Raw genomic sequence first — 21,318 nt, 5'->3', positions numbered from 1 at the left:
CTCAGGGATTTTGATGGATTCCTATCTCACATTGAGGTCTTTCATCCATTTTGAGTATTTTTGTGTGTGGTGTAAGGAAATGGTCCAGTTTCATCTTACTTCATGTGGCTGTCAAATTTTCCCAATACCATTTGTTGAAGAGACTGTCTTTTTCCATTAGATATTCTTCCTGCTTTGTCAAAGATTAGTTGACCATAGAGTTGAAGGTTCATTTCTGGACTCTCTGTTCTGTTCCATTGATCTATGTGTCTGTTTTTGTGCCAGTACCATACTGTCTTGATGATTACAGCTTTGTCATAGAACCTGAAGTCTGGAACTGTGATGACGCCAACTTTGGTTTTCTTTGTCAACATTCCTCTGACTGTTCAGGGTCATTACTGGTTCCATATAAATTTTAGGATTATTTGTTCCATTTCTTTGAGAAAAGTTGATGGTATTTTGATAAGGATTGCATTAAATGTATAGATTGTTCTAGGTAACATAGACATTTTCACAATATTTGTTCTTCCAATCCATGAGCACAGAATGTTTTCCCATTTCTTTGTGTCTTTCTCAATTTCTTTCATGTGTACTTTATAGTTTTTTGAGTAGATTTTTTGCCTCTCTGGTTAGGTTTATTCCTAGGTATCTTGTGGTTTTGGGTGCAATTGTAAATGGGATTGACTCCTTAATTTCTCTTTCTTCTGTCTTGCTGTTGGTGTATAGAAATGCAGCTGATTTCTGTGCATTGATTTTATATCCTGGCACTTTACTGATTCCCTGTGTGAGTTCTAGCAGTTTTGGAGTGGAGTCTTCTGGGTTTTCCACATAAAGTATCATATCATCTGCAAAGAGTGGAGTTTGACTTCTTCTTTGCAGATTCAGGTGCCTTTTATTTCTGTTGTGTGATTACTGAGGCTAGGACTTCTAGTGTTATGTTGAATAGCAGTTGTGAAAGTGGACAGCCCTGCTATGTTCCTAACCTTAGCAGAAAATCTCTCAGTTTTTCCCCATTGAGAATGATATTCACCATGGATTTTTCATAGATGGCTTTATGATATTGAGGTATGTACCCTCTATCCTTACACTGTAAAGAGTTTTGATTAAGAAAAGATGCTGTACTTTGTCAAATGCTTTTTCTGTCTCTATTGAGAGTATCATTTGGTTCTTGTTCTTTCTTTTATTAATGTATTGTATCACATTGACTGATTTGTGGATGTTGAACCAACGTTGCAGCCCAGGAATAAATCCCACTTGGTTGTGATGAATTATCCTTTTAATGTACTGTTGAATCCTATTGGCTAGTATTTTGGTGAGAATTTTTGCATCCATGTTCTTCAGGGATATTGGTCTGTAATTCTCCTTTTTGATGGGGTCTTTGTCTGGTTTTGGGATCAAGGTAATGCTGGCCTCATAAAAGTTTGGAAAGAGTTTGGAAGTTTTCTTCCATTTCTATTTTTTGGAACAGTTTCAGGAGAATAGATATTAATTCTTCTTTAAATGTTTGGTAGAAATCCCCTGGGAAGCCATCTGGCCCTGGGCTCTTGTTTTTGGGAGATTTTTGATGACTGCTTCAATCTCCTTACTAGTTATGGGTCTCTTCAGGTTTTCTATTTCTGGTTCCATTTTGGTAGTTTATATGTCTCTAGGAATGCATCCATTTCCTCCAGATTTTCAAATTTGCTGGTGTATAGTTGTTCATAATATGTTTTTGTAAGTGTTTGTATTTGTTTGGTGTTAGTTGTGATATCTCCTCTTTTATTCATGATTTTATTAATTTTGGTCCTTTCTTTTTTCTTTTTGATGAGTCTGGCCAGGGGTTTATCAATCTTATTAATTCAAAGAACAAGCTTCTAGTTTTGTTGATCTGTTCTTCTGTTCTTTTGGTTTCTATTTCATTGACTTCTGCTCTAATCTTTATTATTTCTCTTCTCCTGCTTGGTTTAGGCTTTATTTGCTCTTCTTTTTCCAGCTCTTTTAGGTATAGGGTTATGTTGCGTACTTGACACCTTACTTGTTTCTTGAGAAGGGCTTGTATTGCTATATACTTTCCTCTCAGGACTGCTTTAGCTTTATCCCAAAGATCTTGAACAATTGTGTTTTCATTTTCATTTGTTTCCATGAATTTTTAAAATTCTTTAATATCTTGGTTGACCCACTCATTCTTTAATGTTCTTTAGCCTCCATGTATTTGAGTTCTTTCCAACTTTCCTCTTGTGGTTGAGTTCTAGTTTCAAAGCATTGTGGTCTGAAAATATGCAGGAAATGATCTCAATCTTTTGGCATCAGTTGAGACCTGATTTGTGACCCAGGATGTGATCTATTCTGGTGAATGTTCCATGCGCACTAGAGAATGTATTCTGTTGCTTTGGGATGGAATGTTCTGAATATATCTGATGTCCATCTGGTCCAGTGTGTCATTTAAAGCCTTTATTTCCTTGTTCATCTTTTGCTTAGATGATCTGTCCATTTCAGTGAGGGGGGTTTTAAAGTCTCCTACTATTATTGCATTATTGTCAATGTGTTTCTTTGATTTAGTTATTAATTGGTTTAACCCACTGAGCCACCCAAGCACCTCTAGTTATTAATTGGTTTATATAATTGGCTGCTCTCATGTTGAGCATAGATATTTAAATGATTAGATCTTCTTGTTGGACAGACCCTTTAAGTATGATATAGTGTCCTTCCTCATCTCTTATTGTAGTCTTTGGCTTAAAATCTAATTTACCTGATATAAGGATTGCCACCCCAGCTTTCTTTTGATGTTCATTAGCATGGTAAATTTTTTTCCACCCCTCACTTTAAATCTGGAGGTGTCTTTGGGTCTTAAATGTGTTTCTTGTAGACAGCATATCAATGGGTTATATTGTTTTTTAATCCATTCTGATACCTTGTGTCTTTTGATTGAGGCATTTAGCTCATTTACACTGAGGGTAACTATTGAAAGATATGAATTTAGTGCCATTGTATTGCCTGTAAGATGACTGTTACTTTATATTGTCTGTTCCTTTCTAGTCTGTTACCTTAGGCTCTCTCTTTGCTTAGAGGACCCCTTTCAATATTTCCTGTAGGGCTGGTTTGGTGTTTGCAAATTCTTTTAGTTTTTGTTTGTCTTGGAAGCTTTTTATCTCTCCTTCTATTTTCAATGACAGCCTATCTAGATATAGTATTCTTGGTTGCATATTTTTTCTCATTTAGTGCTCTGAATATATCATGCCAGTCCTTTCTGGTCTGCTAGGTCTCTACGGATAGGCCTGCTGACAATCTAATATTTCTACAATTCCATGTTACAGACCTCTTCTCCCAAGCTGCTTTCAGGATTTTCTCTTTGTCACTGAGACTTGTAAATTTTACTATTAGATGATGGGGTTTTGATGATGTAAGTTTTACTATTAGATGGTGGTTACTATTAGATGATGATGACGACCTATTTTTATTGATTTTGAGGGGGGTTCTTTGTGCCTCCTGGATTTTGATGCTTGTTCTTGTCCCAAAATTAGGGAAGTTCTCTGCTATAATTTGCTTCAATATACCTTCTGCCTCTCTCTTTCTTCTTCTTCTGGGATCCCAATTATTCTAATATTGTTTCGTCTTAGGGTGTCTTATCTCTTGCATTTTCCTTTTGTGGTCTAGTAGCTATTTATCTCTCTTTTTCTCAGCTTCTTTATTCCTATCATTTGGTCTTCTATATCACTAATTCTCTCTTTTGCCTCACTTATCCTCACAGTAAAAGGTTCCATTTTTGATTGCACCTCATTAATACCTTTTTTTATTTCAACTTGGTTAGATTTTAGTTCTTTTATTTCTCCAGAAAGGGAGTTTATTTTTCCAGAAAGGTTTCTCTAGTATCTTCTATGTCTTTTTCAAGCCCAGCTAGCATCTTGATAATCATCACTTTAAATTCTATTTCTGACATCTTACTAATGTCTGTATTGATTAGATCCCTACCATTGGTACTGCCTCTTATTCTTTTTTTTGAGGTGAGTTTTTCTGCCTTGTCATTTTATCCAGGTAAGAACAGAAGAATGAGAGAACAAAATGCTAAAAGGGTACCAATGACCCCAGAAAATTATACACTAACCATATCAGAAGATCAGAAAAGACACAAAACCAGGGGGAGAAGAAAGGAGGGGAAAAAAAAATATATATATATATATATATATGTGTGTGTGTGTGTGTGTGTGTGTGTGTGTATTTATATTTAGATTGGTGAACAGAACAGAGCTACACACTTGATTTTGGGTGTATTTTGGTCTGTTAGAAGAAACCGCCTCCAAAAATTTTAAAGAAAGATACACACACACACACACACACACACACAAAAGTAAGGGTAAACACGATGAAGGGCTGGAATATGACTGTAAAGATGAAAATTTAAAAAGATTCTAAGAAAGGAATTGATAAGATAAGAGGTTGGTTGAAAAAAGAAAAAAAAAGGGAGAATTTGATCAGTCTAGAGACTAGAACAAAGCCATATGCTAGATTTAGGATATATTTTGATCTGTTAGAAGAAACTGTATCCCAAAATTTTAAATAAAGAAAAACTTATATGTATACAAAGAATAAGGTTAAAAACAATGAAGGAATAGACTGTAACAATTAAAATTTGAAAAGATTTTTTAAAAGATATTGATAAGAAAAAATAGTTTAAAGTTAAAATAGGAAAGAGGAAAATTAAAAAAAATAATAGAATAAGAAAAAAATAAAATAAAATAAATTAACTTTGAAAGACTAAAGAATCATGGGGAAAAAGCCATGAATTCTATGCACTGCATTCCCCTAGCTCTGGAGTTCCACATTTCTCATTGATCAGTGAACTTGGTCTTGGCTGGATGTTCTTGCTATTCTTCTAGGGGAGGTGCCTGCTGCAGAGATTCTCAAATGTCTTTGCCTGAGGTGGAATTGCATGGCCCTTGGCAGGGGCCAGTCTCAATAAGCTGCTTGGCTTGCTCTCCATAGCTTTTGTTCCCTGAATGATTTCCATACAGCTTTGGAGGATGGGAATGAAGATGGCCACCTCCCAATCTCCCACCCAGAGGATCCAAGAGTTCAGGGCCCAACTCCTCAGTTCACCCTCAGAGGAAAGCAATCAATCCCTCCTGTCTCTCTGGTCTCTGGCTGCACTCCATGCTCATCCAGCCTGTGACCAAGCATTTCTATCTCTGGCACATGGCCCTGTTTGGAGTCGCCAAACCCAGCCAATTCAAAACAGCATACTCCCACGCCACTCCTCCTGGAGGAGGAAGGAGGGAGTCTCCCAGAATCTGCCACTTGTGGGGTTTCCTGTTCTAAGACAAGTGGCCTAAAAGTGCCTTGGATCATGTTTAAGGTAACCCTGACCTGAGAGCCCAGTGCTCAGCTCCATTTCTACAGCTGGCTTCCCTGATCCAATACCTGGGAGCTCTGCCACCCTCAGAGACCCCTGATCTTTTTGTGTCCCCATGGGTCCTGAGAACACACTCTCCCTGCGAGGGCTCCACCCACTCCTTAGCCTCTGGAGCTACGTTCCTCAGTGGAGTAGACTTCTAAGAGTTCCGATTTTGTGCTCCTCTGCTCTACCTCTTGCCAGGAGCTGGCCCTTCTCCCCGTGGTCTGTCTTCCCATATATAGCCTCAGATTCACTTCTCCACATATCCTATCTTCCAGAAAGTGGTTGGTTTTTGTTCCTAGAATTGCTGTTATTCTTTTCTTCAATCTCCTGTTGACTTTGTAAGGGTTCAGAATGGTTTGATAACTATCTAGCTGAACTCCTGGGATCAGACAAAACTTACGTCTCCTGCTTCTCCACCATCTTGCTCCTCCTTCCCCCAGGGAATTGAATTCTGATACAAGCTGCAGTATGGATGAATCTTGAAAACATTTTGCTACGTGAAAGAAGCCAGATATGAAAGGACAAATACTGTATTATTTCAAAATAGGCAAATATTTCATATTAGGCAAATTCATAGAAACATACTAAAATAAGGGTTTCTAGGAATTAGAGGCGTGGGGGTAATGGGGAGTTATTGTTTAATGGGAATAGAGTCTCTGGGTTGATGAAAAATTTTGGAAATAGTTGCACAATGTTGTGACTATCCTTAATACCACTGAATTATACACTTAAAAATGGTTGAAATGATAAATTTTTTTGTTACTTATATTTTACCACTATAAAAAAGATTTGAATGTAAAACAAAGTACAGACTAGGTAGTTTATAGAGACAGAGAAGCAAAAGCTCACAATCACTCGGAAAATAATATCTAGCTTGAAAGAGGGGAGTGGGTCTTGAGTGGCTGAAACCAAGAGGAGTGAGTTGGAGGCAGCCTTACAGAGAAGGTTGTGGAAGAAAAAAAGGGTTGAAAGAGCACAAGAGTATTGAGTTTCTTGTTTATCACACTCCATGAGAAGGCTTTTATATGCTTTTTTTCATTTCATCTGTAGAGCAATCCTGTGTGGTAGGTACTGTTATTAACCTAATGTTTGTGTGAGGAAACTGAATCTTAGGTTAATAACTTGCTCAAGGACTTGCCTAATGAGTGGCAGAGCCAGAACTTAAAACCCATTTTGTTACCTCCAGAACTCGTACTCTGTTTTGTTATTTTATTGATGACAACTTTTTAGGTTAAGAACTGGAAAAACAGAATCCACCTGAAAGGCTTATTGCAAGGGTTAAATAAGAAACATTTTTTAACTGGAACGTTCTGAAGATACCTAAGGATTCTGTATTATTCTTTGATTGTGCTGCCCTCTATATTCCCACAGGAGGCTGAGACCTCTTTTAAAGCACTCTGAAAAAAAAAATGCACTGTGTACTGTAGTTGATTAGAATGTTCTCATATCCTTCCACCATTTGTAAATTTCTTAATTGCAAAGACTTTATCTTATTTATTTTTAGAGGGTTCAATTCATTTTTTTCAATGTTTTGAGTTTTTAATTTAAATTCCAGTTAGTTAATATGTAGTGTAATATTAGTTTCAGGAGTAGAAGTTAGGGATTCGGGGCGCCTGGGTGGCTCAGTGGGTTAAAGCCTCTGCCTTTGGCTAGGGTCATGATCCCAGGGTCTAGGGATTGAGCCCCACATCGGACTCTCTGCTCAGCAGGGAGCCTGCTTCCTCCTCTCTCTCTGCCTGCTTCTCTGCCTACTTGTGATCTGTCAAATAAATAAATAAAATCTTAAAAAAAAAAGAAGTTAGGGATTCATTACTTACAACAAAACCAAGTGCTCCTCACAAGTGCCTGCCTTAATCCCCATCACCTATTCCACCCATCTCCCAACCCACCTCCCCCCAGCAACTCTGTTTGTTCTCCATAGTTAAGCATCTCTTATGGATTGCCTCCCTCTTTTTTTTCTTTCCTTTATGTTCATCTGTTTTGCTTCTTAGATTCCACATATGAGTGAAATCATATGATATGTCTTCTTCTGACTGACTTATTTCTCCTAGCTCCGTCTACATCATTGCAAATGGCAAGATGTTTCATTCTTTTTTATGGCTAATATTTTATTATATATACATATGTCCATATATAGACCATGTATATGTACACACCACATCTTCTTTTTTTTTTTTTAAAGATTTTTATTTATTTATTTGAGAGAGAGACAGTGAGAGAGAGCATGAGCGAGGAGAAGGTCAGAGGGAGAAGCAGACTCCCCATGGAGCTGGGAGCCCGATGTGGGACTCGATCCCAGGACTCCAGGATCATAACCTGAGCCGAAGGCAGTCGTCCTACCAACTGAGCCACCCAGGCGTCCCCACACCACATCTTTATGCATTCATTAGTCGATGGACATTTGGGCTCTTTCCATAATTTGGCTATGCTGATAATGTTGCTGTAAACATGGAGGTGCATGTGTCCATTTGAGTCAGTATCTTTGTACGCTTTGGGTAAATATCTAGTAGTGCAATTGCTGGATCAGAGAGTAGTTCTATTTTTAATGTTTTGAGGAAAATCCATACTGTTTTCCAAGTGGCTACATCAGTTTGCTTCCCACCAACAGTATAAGAGGGTTCCCCTTTCTCTATATCCTCACCAACATCTGTTGTTTCCTGTGTTGTTAATTTTAGCCATCTGACTGTTGTGAGGTGGTATCTCATCATGGTTTTGATTTGTATTTCCCTAGTTGATGAGTGATGTTCAGCATCTTTTCATGTGTCTGTTGGCCATCTGTATGTCTTCTTTGGAAAAAATGTCTATTCATGTCTTCTGGCCATTTCTTAACTGGATTATTCCTTTATCAGATATATCATTTGCAAATATGTTCTCCCATTCCACAGTTGCCTTTTAGTTTTGGTGACTGTTTCCTTTGCTGTGCAAAAGCTTTTTATATTGAGGAAGTCCCAATAGTTCATTTTTGCTTTTGTTTCCCTTGCCTCTGGTGACATGTCAAGTAAGAAGTTGCTATGGTTGAGGTCACAGAGGTTGCTGTCTGTGTTTTCTTCTAGGATTTTGATGGATTCCTGACTCACATTTAGGTATTTCATCCATTTTGAGTCTATTTTTGTATGTGGTGTAAGGAAATTGTCCATTCTGCTGTTTGTTGCTGTCCAGTTTCCCCAAAACCATTTCTTGAAGAGACTGTTTGTTTGTTTTTTTCCCCCATTGAATATTCGTTCCTGCTTTGTCCAAGATTAGTTGACCATAGAGTTTTGGGGTCCATTTCTAAGTTTTCTATTCTGTTCCGTTGATCTAAGTGTCTGTCTTTGTGCCAGTACCATACTGTTTTGATGACTACAGCTTTGTAACATAGCTTAAAGTCTGGAATTGTGATGCCTCCAGTTTTGCATTTCTTTTTCAATATTACTTTGACTATTCAGGGTCTTTTATAGTCCCATACACATTTTAAGATTGTTTGTCTAGCTTTGTGAAAAATGCTATTTGTATTTTCATAGGGATTGCATTAAATGTATAGATTGCTTTGGGTAGTGTAGAAATTTTAACAATATTTGGTCTTCTAGAACATGAACATGGAATGTTTTTCCATTTCTTTTTGTCCTTCAATTTCTTTCATAAGTGCTCTATAGTTTTCAGAGTACAGATCTTTTACCTCCTTGGTTAGGTTTATTCCTGGGCATCTGATGGTTTTTGGTGCAATTGTAAATGGAGTTGATTCCTTGATTTCTCTTTCTGCTGCTTCATTATTGGTGTATAGAAATAAATTTATGTATATTGATTATGTATTCTGCAACTTTACTGAATTTGTGTATAATTTCTAGCAATTTTTTTGTGGAGTATTTTGGGTTTTTTACAGAGAGTATCATGTTGTCTGCAAAGAATGAAAGTTTGTCTTCTTACTTGCTGACTTGGATGCCTTTTATTTCTTTGCATTGTCTGATTGCTAAGGCTAGGATTTCCAGTACTATATTAAAAAACAATGGTGGAGTGTCTTATTCCTGGCATTGGAGGAAAAGCTCTCAGTTTTTCCCCATTGAAGATGATATCAACAATGGGTCTTTCATATATGGCCTTTATGATATTGAGTATGTTCTGTCTATCCCTGATTTCTTGAGGGTTTTTTATCAAGAAAGGATGCTGTACTTTCTAGAATTTTTCTGCATCTATTGAGATGATCATATGGTTCTTAACCTTTCTTTTATTAATGTGGTGTATCACATTGATTGATTTGTAAGTATTGAACCACACTTGCAGCCCAGGAATAAATCCCACGTGATCATGGTGAATGGCTCTTTTAAAGTAGCTAGTATCTTGCTGAGAATTTTGCATGCATGTTCATCAGGGATATTGTAATCCTCTTTTTTAGTGGGCTCTATGTCTGGTTTTGGGATTAGGTATTGCTGGCCTCATAGAAGTATTCCTTCCATTTCTATTTTTTGGAAGAGCTCCAGCAGAGTAGGTATTTATTTTTCTTCAAATGTCTGGTAGAATTTTTCTAGAAAGCTATCTGCCCCTGAAATTTTGTTTGTTGGGAGACTTTGATTATTGAGTCAATTTCTTTACTGGCTATGAGTGTTCAAATTTTCTATTTCTTCCTGTTTCAGTTTTGGTAGTTTATATGTTTCCAGGAATTTATCCATTTCTTCCAGATTGCTCAGTTTGTTGGCATATAATTAATTGCTCATAATATTCTCTTACAATTGTTTGTATTTCTGTGGTCTTGATTGTGATCTCTCCTCTCTCATTCATGATTTTATTTATTTGGGTCTATTTTCTTTTTGTTAAGTCTGGCTAGAGGTTTATCAATTTTATTAATTCTCTCAAAGAACCAGTCCTAGCTTTATTGATCTGTTTTTCTGGTTTTTTTGTTTGTTTGTTTGTTTCTATATCATTTATTTCTGCTCTAATGTTTATTATTTCCCTTCTTCTGCTGGCTTTTGGCTTCATGTGCTGTTCTTTTTCTAGCTCCTTTAGGTGTTAAGGTTGTATATTTGAGACTTTTTTTGATTCTCGAGATAGGTCTGTATTGTTATGTACTTCCCTCTTATGACTGCTTTTGCTACATCCCAAAGGTTTTGGACTGTCATGTTTTCATTTTCATTTGTTTCTGTGTATTTCTAAAATTTCTTCTTTAATTTCCTGGTTAACCCATTCATTCTTCAGTAGGATGTTCTTTAACTTCCATGTATTTGTGGTCTTCCAAATTTTTTCTTGTGGTTGACTTCAAGTTTCATAGCATTGTGGTCAGAAAATATGCATGGTATGATCTCACCTTTTTGTATTTGTTGAGGTCTGGTTTGTGACCCAGTATGTGATCTGCTCTGGAGAATGTTCCATTTGCACTCATAAAGAATGTGTATTCTGCTGCTTTAGGATGAAATGTTCTTAATGTATCTATTAAGTCCATTCAAAGCCATTGTTTCCTTGCTGATTTTCTGCTGAGATGATTTACTTATTGCTGTGAGTGGGATGCTAAATTCCCCTACTATTATTATTTTTTTAACGGATTTTATTTATTTGATACAGAAAGAGAGAGAGAGAGACAGTGACAGCAGAAACACAAGCAGGCAGAGTGGCAGACAGAGAAGCAGGCTTCCTGCTGAGCAGGGAGCCCAATGCAGGGCTTGATCCCAGGACCCTCTAGTCTTCCCAGCCAGTGGTTTTGGGGAAATGTTTTCCTGTGTGATCCCCTGTGCACTGCTCTTGCTCTCTCTCTCCCTCTGTCTCTGTTTCTCTTCCTCTTTCACCTCTCTCCATGATCAGGATTCTCTGCCCTCTGTGGCACCTGTGATCCTTTTCACCCAAATCATGTCTCCACACCTCCAACCTTCCATGATGAGGTCTCTTCTCTTCCTCTAGTTATGCAGTTTGTTCTGTCAGTCTGCAGATTTCTTGGTTGTTCAGAATGATTTGATGTTTCTCTATCTGTGTTTGAGGGACTAGGTGAGCCTAGGGTGGTCTGCCATCATAACTCTCTTGGCAGGATTTTAAAAAATATGTTATACTGAATATTTCTTGAGTGAAGGTGCTGCTTGAACAGAATTTTGAGATGAAAATATGGCAGAAAGAAAGGACAAAGATTCCAATGCAACTACGTTTAAGGAAAAGGCAGGTTTTCTGTTGGAGTGGAAGACAAGTACTGTCATATTGGATTAAGGGAGGGAAAAGTATTTAGGCAGGAAAAACAACTAGTGAGAAGTTTTGATTTGAGCAGCCTTTGGAATTCATTGTGGGATACTGGAAAGGAGATGGATTTTTGGACAACATGGCTGACCTCACTGTATAAAGAGTCCTTTTGATGGGAAAGAATGATAATTGGCAGCATGATAAGCACTGTGAACTAGAGCAATATTATCAGAAAGGACGACACAATTTAGAGGAGTAGGTAAGATGGGTATAAAACATCATCTCTGTGTAGATTACTTCAAAAGCTTCCTGAATCCCCACTATACCATATGGTATTATCACCCTCAGTGTCCTCACCATCATCAACATTATCATCATCATTAACCACAGCAATAACCACCATAGTTGCAACAGTTATGTTATCAGAGCCTACCAGGTACAAGCCACTAGCCAGGGCTACAAATAAAAGCTTAAGACTCTGCCTTCAAAGTGTCTAGCAAAGCCATTAGTCCCTCCTAACCTTCTCTATCCTGTTCTCTGATGCCAAACTCTCCTTTTATAAATGACATTTTAATCATGTTACATAGTGTTGTTGAAAAGAAATTCCCTAGCATTTATGCTCTTCTAATTATATTTTGGGATTTTTTTTTAATTTAAAGATTTTTATTTATTTATTTATTTTGATTTTTATTTATTTTATTTGTAAGAGAGAGAGTGCATGAGTGGGAGAAGGGGCAGAGGGAGAGAGAGAATTTCAAGTAGATTCCATGCTAAGCATGGAGCCCAACTCAGGGGTGGCTTGAGACCTTGACCTTGAGATCATGACCTGAGCCAAAACCGAGTTGAATGCTTAACCAACTGAGCTTTCCAGCAACCCTTCTCAATATATTTTAAAAATATTTTTATTTCTTTTTAGAATAGACATTACCTTCACATGGCTCAAATTTATTTCATTTAAGTGAGGAAAAGTCTTCCTTCTCACATGTTTCTCCCACTTCCTCCATTTATTTCTTGTGTACCCTTCCAGAGGGTTTCCCAAAGCATTTCTATAGATGCTTTAAAAAAAAAATACAAAGATTTTATTTTTTCTAGAGCAGTTTTAGGTTTGCAATAAAATAAAAGGAAAATGCAGAGATTTCCCATATGCCCTCCTGCCCCCACACATGCATCAGGCGACATCAACATCACTAACCACAATGGTACATTTTTTTACCAAGGTTGCACTTACATTGACACATCATATTAACCCAAAGTCCATAGTTTACCTTAGTGTTCACTGTTGGTTTTGTATGTTCTCTGGTTTGGACAAATGTCTAATGACATGCATACATCATTATAGTATCATATAGAGTGTTTTCATTGCCTGAAAATTCTTTGTACTCTGCCTATTCATTCCTCACCCCCCATCCTGACAACCACTGATCTTTTTATTGTCTCTGTAGTTTTGCCTTTTCCAGAATGTCATATAGTTGAATCATACAGTATGTAGCCTTTACAGATTGGCTTTTCTCTTGTAGTAATATACATTTAAATTTCCTCTGTGTTTTTCCATGGCTTGAGAGCTTATTTGTTTTTACCACTGATAAATATTCCATTGCCTGAGCATACCACAGTTTATTTATCCACTCACTTACCGAAGGAGATCATAGTTACCTCCATGTTTTGGCAAGTGTGAATAAAGCTGTGATAAATGTCCATGTGCAGGTTTTTGTGTGGACATAAGCTTTCAACTCTAAGTACCAAAGAATGTGATTGTTGGGTTGTATGGTTAGAGTATGTTTAGTTTTCTATGAAACTTCCAAACTATCTCTCAATGTGGCTGTAGCATTTTGCATTCTCATCAGCAACGAATGAGAGATCCTGTTGCTTCACCTCCTCAAAAGCATCTGGTATTGACAGTGTTCTGCATTTTGATAGTGTGTAGTGTGTCTCTCATTCTAATGGGTGTGTTGTGGTGCCTCACTATTGTGTCAGTTTGCTAACCATGCCTTTCTACTCTTCCCCACACTGCAAGCACCATTTTCCCAGTGGATCATCCTCAGTCTCCAAATATGCCTTTGTTGATCTTCTTCTAGCTGATGCCCTCCTCTCCCTACTTTAAACCTATTAAGTCAGGAATTAGCATGGATTCCTCAAAGAAGCATATATTTTTGTGATTTGGGCACAAATAAACAGAAAAAGGAGAAAGAGGAAAGGAACTAGAATATATATTTAAAGCCCAGAAGTCAGGGGGAGACACTGAAGTGTTTTTCTACCTCCTTTTCATGATTATTTAAAAACAAAAAATGGACTAAAAGCCTAACACTTTTTCAAAAAGACTCTATACAATATTAAGACTTTAAGATCACACTCTTAACACCATTAAGTGTCTGCTCAGGAGTAATTTCAGTTTGATTTGTCTGACCCTATTTGATGAATCCCATTTCCCTTGGGAGAAGCAGCTATCAATATTATCTGACTCTTAGAATTATCTGATTCATAGAATCAAGAATATTCTGGCACCCTGAGAAGGAGGATTACTATGTACAGAAGAGTTGTCTAGTGAAAGTGGGAGAGGGTCATGGCTCCCGTCTTCCTTCCTGGCTGCCCCTCAGGTTACCCCTGACCAATGGTTAACAGAGGTTACAAGAAACACCTGATATTAAGATGTCTGTCACCCAACTGATAACCTCTAGAGAGCCCGAGACTGGTTAGAAAAGCCATTTCTGTGGATAATATTCTTGTCCTGAAAACTGAAAAGTGCTAAATGGAGTGAAATTATCTGTTAGATATAACTCACTAACTTGGAAGGCCGTACATATACATTTATATGAAGATTACACTCTAGTTCAATGACTCCCCAAAACTTCAATATATATATTTAAAGATTTATTTCTCTTCATTCTATAAAGGAATTGAGGTAATTAAAAGAATTTTAACCTCATACTATATGGAAATTTTAAAAAAGGTGTAAAGCTAGGATAATATGCAGACTAACAGGTCATAAAATAATATATAGTTATTAAAATTGGACTGCAAAAATTTTTTTTTTATTTGACAGAAAGAGAGATCACAAGTAGGCAGAGAGTCAGGCAGAGAGAGAGGGGAGGAAGCAGGCTCCTTGCGGAGCAGAGAGCCCGACATGGGGCTCGATCCCAGGACCCTGGGACCATGACCTGAGCCGAAGGCAGAGGTTTTAACCCACTGCCACTCAGGCACCCCTGGACTGCAAAATTTTTTGAGGTGCTTAATAACCAAGGTATAAAGACAAACATGATAATTTAAAACTTCACGTACTATTAAAATGAAATTCAATTTCTGTTATTCTGTAATTCTGTTATTTAGTTCTATAAGGCATTTATGTAGGTTTTCACATATGGGCATTATGTGATACATGAATATCCTTAACAACATTCTCCAATAAATACAGTAGCAGGTTCTGTCTGTAGTTTCTTCCACCATTTTTCTATGTCAAACAAGGGAGTAACAGTATGCATAATTCAAAAAGGTGATCTGAAGGAAGATGATAAGATTCCATATGCAGTTCTGTGATGATCCAGGGAATAAAAATGAAATAGCTTAAAGTAGTGGAGTAACTATTTGTTCTTTCAGATGTACTTTTTGGGATACTTGGGTGGCTTCATCTGCCTTTGGCTCAGGTCATGATCTCCAAGTCCTGGGATCAAGTCCCACATTGGGCTCCCTGCTCAGTGGGAAGTCTGCTTCTCTCTTTCCCTCTGCCTCTCTCCACTTGTGCTCTCTCTCTCTCTCTCCAATGAATAATGAATAAACAAAATCTTTTTAAGATGTACTTCTTGCATATTTCTTTCAATTGGACTTTTGATAAAAGTTGAGCAGGAGCCTGATGGATGTGGAAATTAACTGAATGGGGAGACTCCTTCACAATGTAAACATATATCAAATCATCCTGATGAACCTTTTAAATATCTTACAGTTTTACATGTCAATTATTCCTCAGTAAAGATGAATTTTTTTTTAAGAAGTTGAGCAGGCCAGAACTTAATACAGAAAATTTTGCATGGCCTGACATTCAGATATTCTCTGTAGTATTAGAGAAGACCTAGAGACTTTCAAAGTCAATCAAGAAATGAAAGGGGTGGCAACCTTTAGAAAAACTGAAGGCCCAGTACCATGAACATATTTGTTTTTTTATTACTAAAGTATAGTTGACACACAATGTTATGTTAGTATCAGGTATACAACATAGTGATTCAACTTCTCTTTACCTTCTGCTATGCTCACCACAAGTGTAACTACCATCTGTCATACAACACTATTACAATACTGCATGAGCATATTTTTTATTACAACTTCCAGAAAACCCAGAAAACCAAAATAGCTTAAAGACCTAGAGAATTTATTTTAATATTTCTTATTTCCTAAAAATTCATTTAAAGCTATATTTTGTTCTAAGTACTATACAGGTGAATATCATAACCTGGATATATAGTGTGTCCATTATCACTCAAAACCCTTATATTTAGTAATATTTTTTAGTTTCTAAATATGTGATAATTTCAAAAGGTGTCCTTTGGTTGTTAACTTCTAAGTTTATTGTATTATGGTAAGATAATTTACTGCATGGCAAGCCCTCAGAATTATTTAGATTTCCCTTTGACCTAATACATGAAATGTTCTTTGTAAATTTTTCATGTCTTGAAAAGAAAGTGTATTCTCTGTTGGATATAGAGTTTTATACAATGGCTTGACCATATTAAATGCATTGTTCAGGTTTTAGATATAGGAGCTGTGTAGAGCTTTAGATTCCTCTTCAGGGAGAAAGCTGTGGATGAGGACATTCTGAATTGTTTGAATTAAACCAAACTTACTTTCCTGGAATTGACCAAGATTATGGTTTCAACCACCGGGGATGTACCAGTTATCTTTTGCTGCATAATAAATCATCCCAAAAGTTAATGGTTCAAAAACACCCTTCTTTCTTTGCTCAGTTTCTATGGGTTGGCAATGGGCAAGGTTTACCTGGAGTGGTTCTTCTGCCATTCTTGCCTGGGGTTGCTTATGCAGCTGCAGTAATCTGGGGATTGCCTGGGGCTGGACCAGCCAAGATGGCTTCACTCACTTGTCTGGTGACTCTTAGAGGACGGCTGAACCTCTTTCCACAAGTCTTTCATTCTGGTCTTCATATGATGGTGGAAGTTTTCCAAGAGGATAAGAACAGAAGCTGTGACACCCCTTGAATCCAGGCTCAGAAATCACATGATCTTCTACCACATTCTGTTGGCCCAAGCAAGTCACAGGGCCTGTCCAGATTCAAGGGGTGGGGAAATAAATTTCACCTCTTGATGTGAGTTGCAAAGAATTGGAGACCATTTTACATCGATCACAAAGGGAAATGCAAATTCAAAATAGAGATTTGAGTTGGGTCATAAGAAAGGGAAATTCTGTATATTCTTGAGCACATGGTTTGAATATATACCTGCTCCATATGGTTGCAAAGGGGCTAGGAACAAAGTTTTCATGTCCTTGTGACAGATATTCCAGAAGGATTGAGAGCTTCCAGAGAGGATGTCTGTCTGATTCTTTCCAGTTAGTTATTTCTTGGCCACTGCAATATCCTGGTGGATGCCAGGTAAGAAATTCATTTTTAGAGCTCCATAAACTTAGGTCCTGTTTCTATAAGGAGACACAGAAAGAGTGTGACTTTTGAATAGACTACAGCCATAATTTATCTAACGCCCATGGGTAAGACTTATGTGAAATTATCACTTCCTTATGTGAAGTTCATGGTACACGCTTATTTCTGCAAGATAAGGCCTTGGCTGAACTTCACTGCGAGAGAGTTCCTGGTGACTGCAAAGTTAATTTTCAGAAATGAAGCCAGTTTGGAGAATTTTGAATTCTCTTACTTTAAATACCATATCCAGAATGAAATGGGACAGGGTGAAGTTGTAGTTGCAACATTCTCTGAAAAGTCCATACCTAGGTGTTTGGAGTTGACAGACTTAGTTCTTGTGATCTCACTAGGAAAGTAAAAGTCTATGCTCCTAGGAATGAAGGCAGGGGAAGATTTCTCCATTTGAAAAATGCTGTTTTGGCCTTGTCCTCTTTTGGAGTTGCCTCATTTTCTTGCCTAACAAATCAGATCAGCCCTCTCCAGGATTCTTGGGGGACTTACATCTGGTGTCTGGAATGGATTGGAGCCCCTAATCTGCTGCTGGCCTCCTTTCTTGACAACTGAGTTAGACAATGGGAGCACCGGGAAGCGCAGTAGGCAAAGGAAGTGATTATTTGAGAGTTCAGCATTCTAACCTTCATCCTGCTTGTCAGCTGATACCTTCGCAGTCCTATTTGTAAAGATGAAAAGTTCAGTACTATCGCTGGGTTCACTGGAATGTTGCATTCTGAAGATGAACTGATGCACCGTTCATCGAATCTCAGGATTTACTTGAAAAGTCTCACCAGGACTCAAATTCCTGCTTTGTCTTATAAGGCGCAGGTTTCTTTGTCATCCTTGGAGACCCCTGGTGAGTATGCTGACTGTGATGTTATTCTTTCCCAGTGCTAAGAGTGTTTTCGACCTGACCGTTGCTGTGCTTTGTTTCTCACTGCGGCCTGGTCAGACAAGCTGTGTGTATACTTCTTGAGAAGGCTGATTGTTGTGAAAACCTTTGCCACATAAACAGAAACAAGGCGTTGGCTCATTTAGATATGATCGCCAGCAACTTTTCTCTTATAACCTCTGGAACACAATTGCATCAATGCAGGCATGTGATTGGGAAGAAGTACCAGCTCAAAAACCATCTGGTTAAGAATGAGGGGTACTTTTCAGGTTGGCAGATGGCAAAGTGCCAAAATGTCGCAGGTACTTCTGCCTTGGTCCCCCATTCCTAGAAGATTCACAAGCTGAGGAGTTCTGATCCAGTCTCAGAAAGGTAGGTTTGCCTGGGGAGAGCCTGGAGTGATCCTTTCGGAGCACCTTCAGGGGCTTTCGTATTTCTGGAGGTGACCTAATGATTAAGTGTGGTTTTGGACAGACCTAAATTAGTTAAAAGTCATTCATTCACTTATTAATATTTATGAGCAGATATTGTCCTAAGGCTAAGGAGGCAGAGACAGATAAGACTCAGTTTCTGCCCCTACCAGGTCGTGCAGCAGGGTGAGGATCTAGGAAAGGGTAGGAAGAGAGAGACACAGAGATGCTGATAATTACAAGAACTCCTTCCCCTACTTTTTTAAAAAATGTGAAATATTCTTTGTTCTGCTATGGAAAGTAAAGGTCTAATTGAATCTTTCATTTAATCAGCAAGCATTTGTTGAATGCCTGCTTTATGCCGGACCCTGTTCCAGGTGCTAGGACTGTAAGGGAATCCATTTAAGGAACAACCTGAGGATAATGTTGGAAAGATCGGAGAAGCACCCTACCTATTCTGTCTTCACCCTTTTCCAACGCTCTCTCAACGCCTCCTCTGGGGATGGATGCCAACATCACAAGATGAGGCAGCAACAGTTTCTAATCCTTTCTGGGTCCGAAGGAGGATATCCCCTCAAAAAGAAACTTCAGAAGTAATCAGATGGACAACGTAAACATCACCTTCAGCCATGCCAATCATCTGTTTCCCCTGGCCTTTCTTTGAATAAACACACAGGTTTACTCATGGCAGTGAGGCAGCACTGGAAGAAGAAGTGAGAAATAGGACAGCTAGAATACGGTAACTTTGCTAATGACATATTGCTTGTATCTCTGTTGGGTCATCTTCTTTAGTAAATGCAAGCCAAGGCTCAAAAATGAATGGAGGTTACCAAAAGTGGTGAGAGGTCTGGCCCAGGCAATGGCAGGATCTTATCCCCTTCCCCATCTGATACTCAGTGATGATATCTGTACAAATAGTCCCATAATGCTTTTTACCAAGTAGGGTTCTCTCCCCAATACTTTAGTTTCCTGAATCATGTAGAAAAAGTGATAAACTGTTTGCATAAACATAGATATTTCTTCTAGGTATGAAGGAACTGTTTGAAATCATTAGATGGAAAATGAGTCTTGAAGTAGTTGAAAAAAAAAGAGGTAGATTTTATCTGTAATATGAAAATATTTCCAAAAGTACATAAATGGGTTCGACAAATAAGTTTGCAAAATAACATAGCATAGGATGGATATCATTTATGTTTTTAAAAAAAACAGGGAAGGGGACAATGATAATGGCTAATATTTTATAGTGCTTGCTCTGTGCCAGACACTGTTCTCAATGCTTTGCTGATCCTCAAAATGGCCCCAGGAATTAAGTATTGTTACTATTTCCATCATAGAGATTTGAAAATGGGGACATGGAGAAGTTGAATGTCTTGCCTAACGTCACGCAGCTAGGATTTAAACTGAGGCAGTTAGTCTGCAGATTCTGGAACCAAAGCTTTGCAATATTTCTACAGGCACAGCCATACAAATACAAAGGCTTTGAAAAAAAAAATAAAAGACACACACTGAGTGGAAAATCATAGTAGTCTTTGGAGAAGAACCAAGAATGGAAGGTGGGCCAGGGTCATTTTAAACATTCTCTTAGCTGAAATGTTTGAAGTTCCCTCACCCCCTCCAAAAGAAAGTGATTTCATGTTACTTCTGTTAAATTTATTTCTAAATGATTGTTTAAAATTTTTAAAAAAATCAATCTTGGGGTCAATGTAAGTGATTTTGACCAAAATTATTAGATTATGTTTTTTTCCTAGATTTCACATTGTTGAGAGCAGAAGAATTGTGTTCATCTTTCCTCTTGGTCTGTCTCATGATTTTTTTTTTTAAGATTTTATTTATTTGTTTGAGATAGAGCAAAACCAAGGGCAGTAGCAGAGGGAGAGGGAGAAGCAGACTCCCGCTGAGCAGGGAGCCCGATGTGGGACTCAATCCCAGGACCCTGAGATCATGACCTGAGCTGAAGGCAAGCACTTAACTGACTGGGCCACCCAAGCACCTGTGTCATGACTTCTGATGAAATCTTCTTTCAGAGATGAAAAGTTATTTCAGATTGTATATGGAACAATGGGAGACATATTGGTAATTTCATGGCTAAAATATTTTTCAAGTTCAGAAACTGAAGTCCAGGTGACCACGTCAGATCAAGCATTAGGTATTGAACCAAGTTAAGAGGGGATTTGTCATTTAATTACAAAAATGAAAATTTTTAAAGTTTCATGTATATTAATAATTAGGAAATAGTAGTGTATTAGTTAGGCTTCTCCAAAGAAACAGACCAACAGGAGACAGATAGAGATATATCTAAATCTTTGAACATATAGATATAAATATAGATATATCTAAATCTCTGGATGTCTAGAAATTAAATATCTATATGGAGAGAGATTTGTCTCTATAGAAGATAGGTAGACAGACAATGAGAGAATAATTTATTTTAAGAACTTGGCTTAAACAATTGTTGGGGCTGGCAAGTCTGAAATCGGTAGGGCTGGTGTGCTGGAAATTCAGGTAAGAGTTGATGTTGAAGTCTTGAGCCCAATATCTATAGGGCAGGTCAACATGCCGAAAACTCTGGCAGGGTTTCTCTGTTGTAGTCTGGAGGCAGATTACTTCTTTTTTTGGAAATCTCAGTCTTTGCTGTTAAGGTCTTCAACTAACTGGATGAAAGCCACCCACATTATGAGGGAATCTGTTTTTAATTAAAGTCAACTGATGGTAAAGATTTTATTCATTTATTTATTTACTTACTTATTTTTTATTTTTTTGACAGAAAGAGCAAGAGAGCACAAGCAGGGGGAGTAACAGAGGGAGAGGGTGATGTAGGCTCTCTACTGAGCAGGGAGCCTGATGAGGGGCTTGACCACAGGACCCTGCGATCATGGCCTGAGCCAAAGGCAGAAGCTTAACAATTTGA

Source organism: Enhydra lutris, unplaced genomic scaffold (genome assembly GCF_002288905.1).
Source record: "Enhydra lutris kenyoni isolate GAN:26980312 unplaced genomic scaffold, ASM228890v2 scaffoldscaffold3, whole genome shotgun sequence".
Taxonomy (NCBI): domain Eukaryota; kingdom Metazoa; phylum Chordata; class Mammalia; order Carnivora; family Mustelidae; genus Enhydra; species Enhydra lutris.
This window is presented reverse-complemented; position numbering follows the sequence as displayed.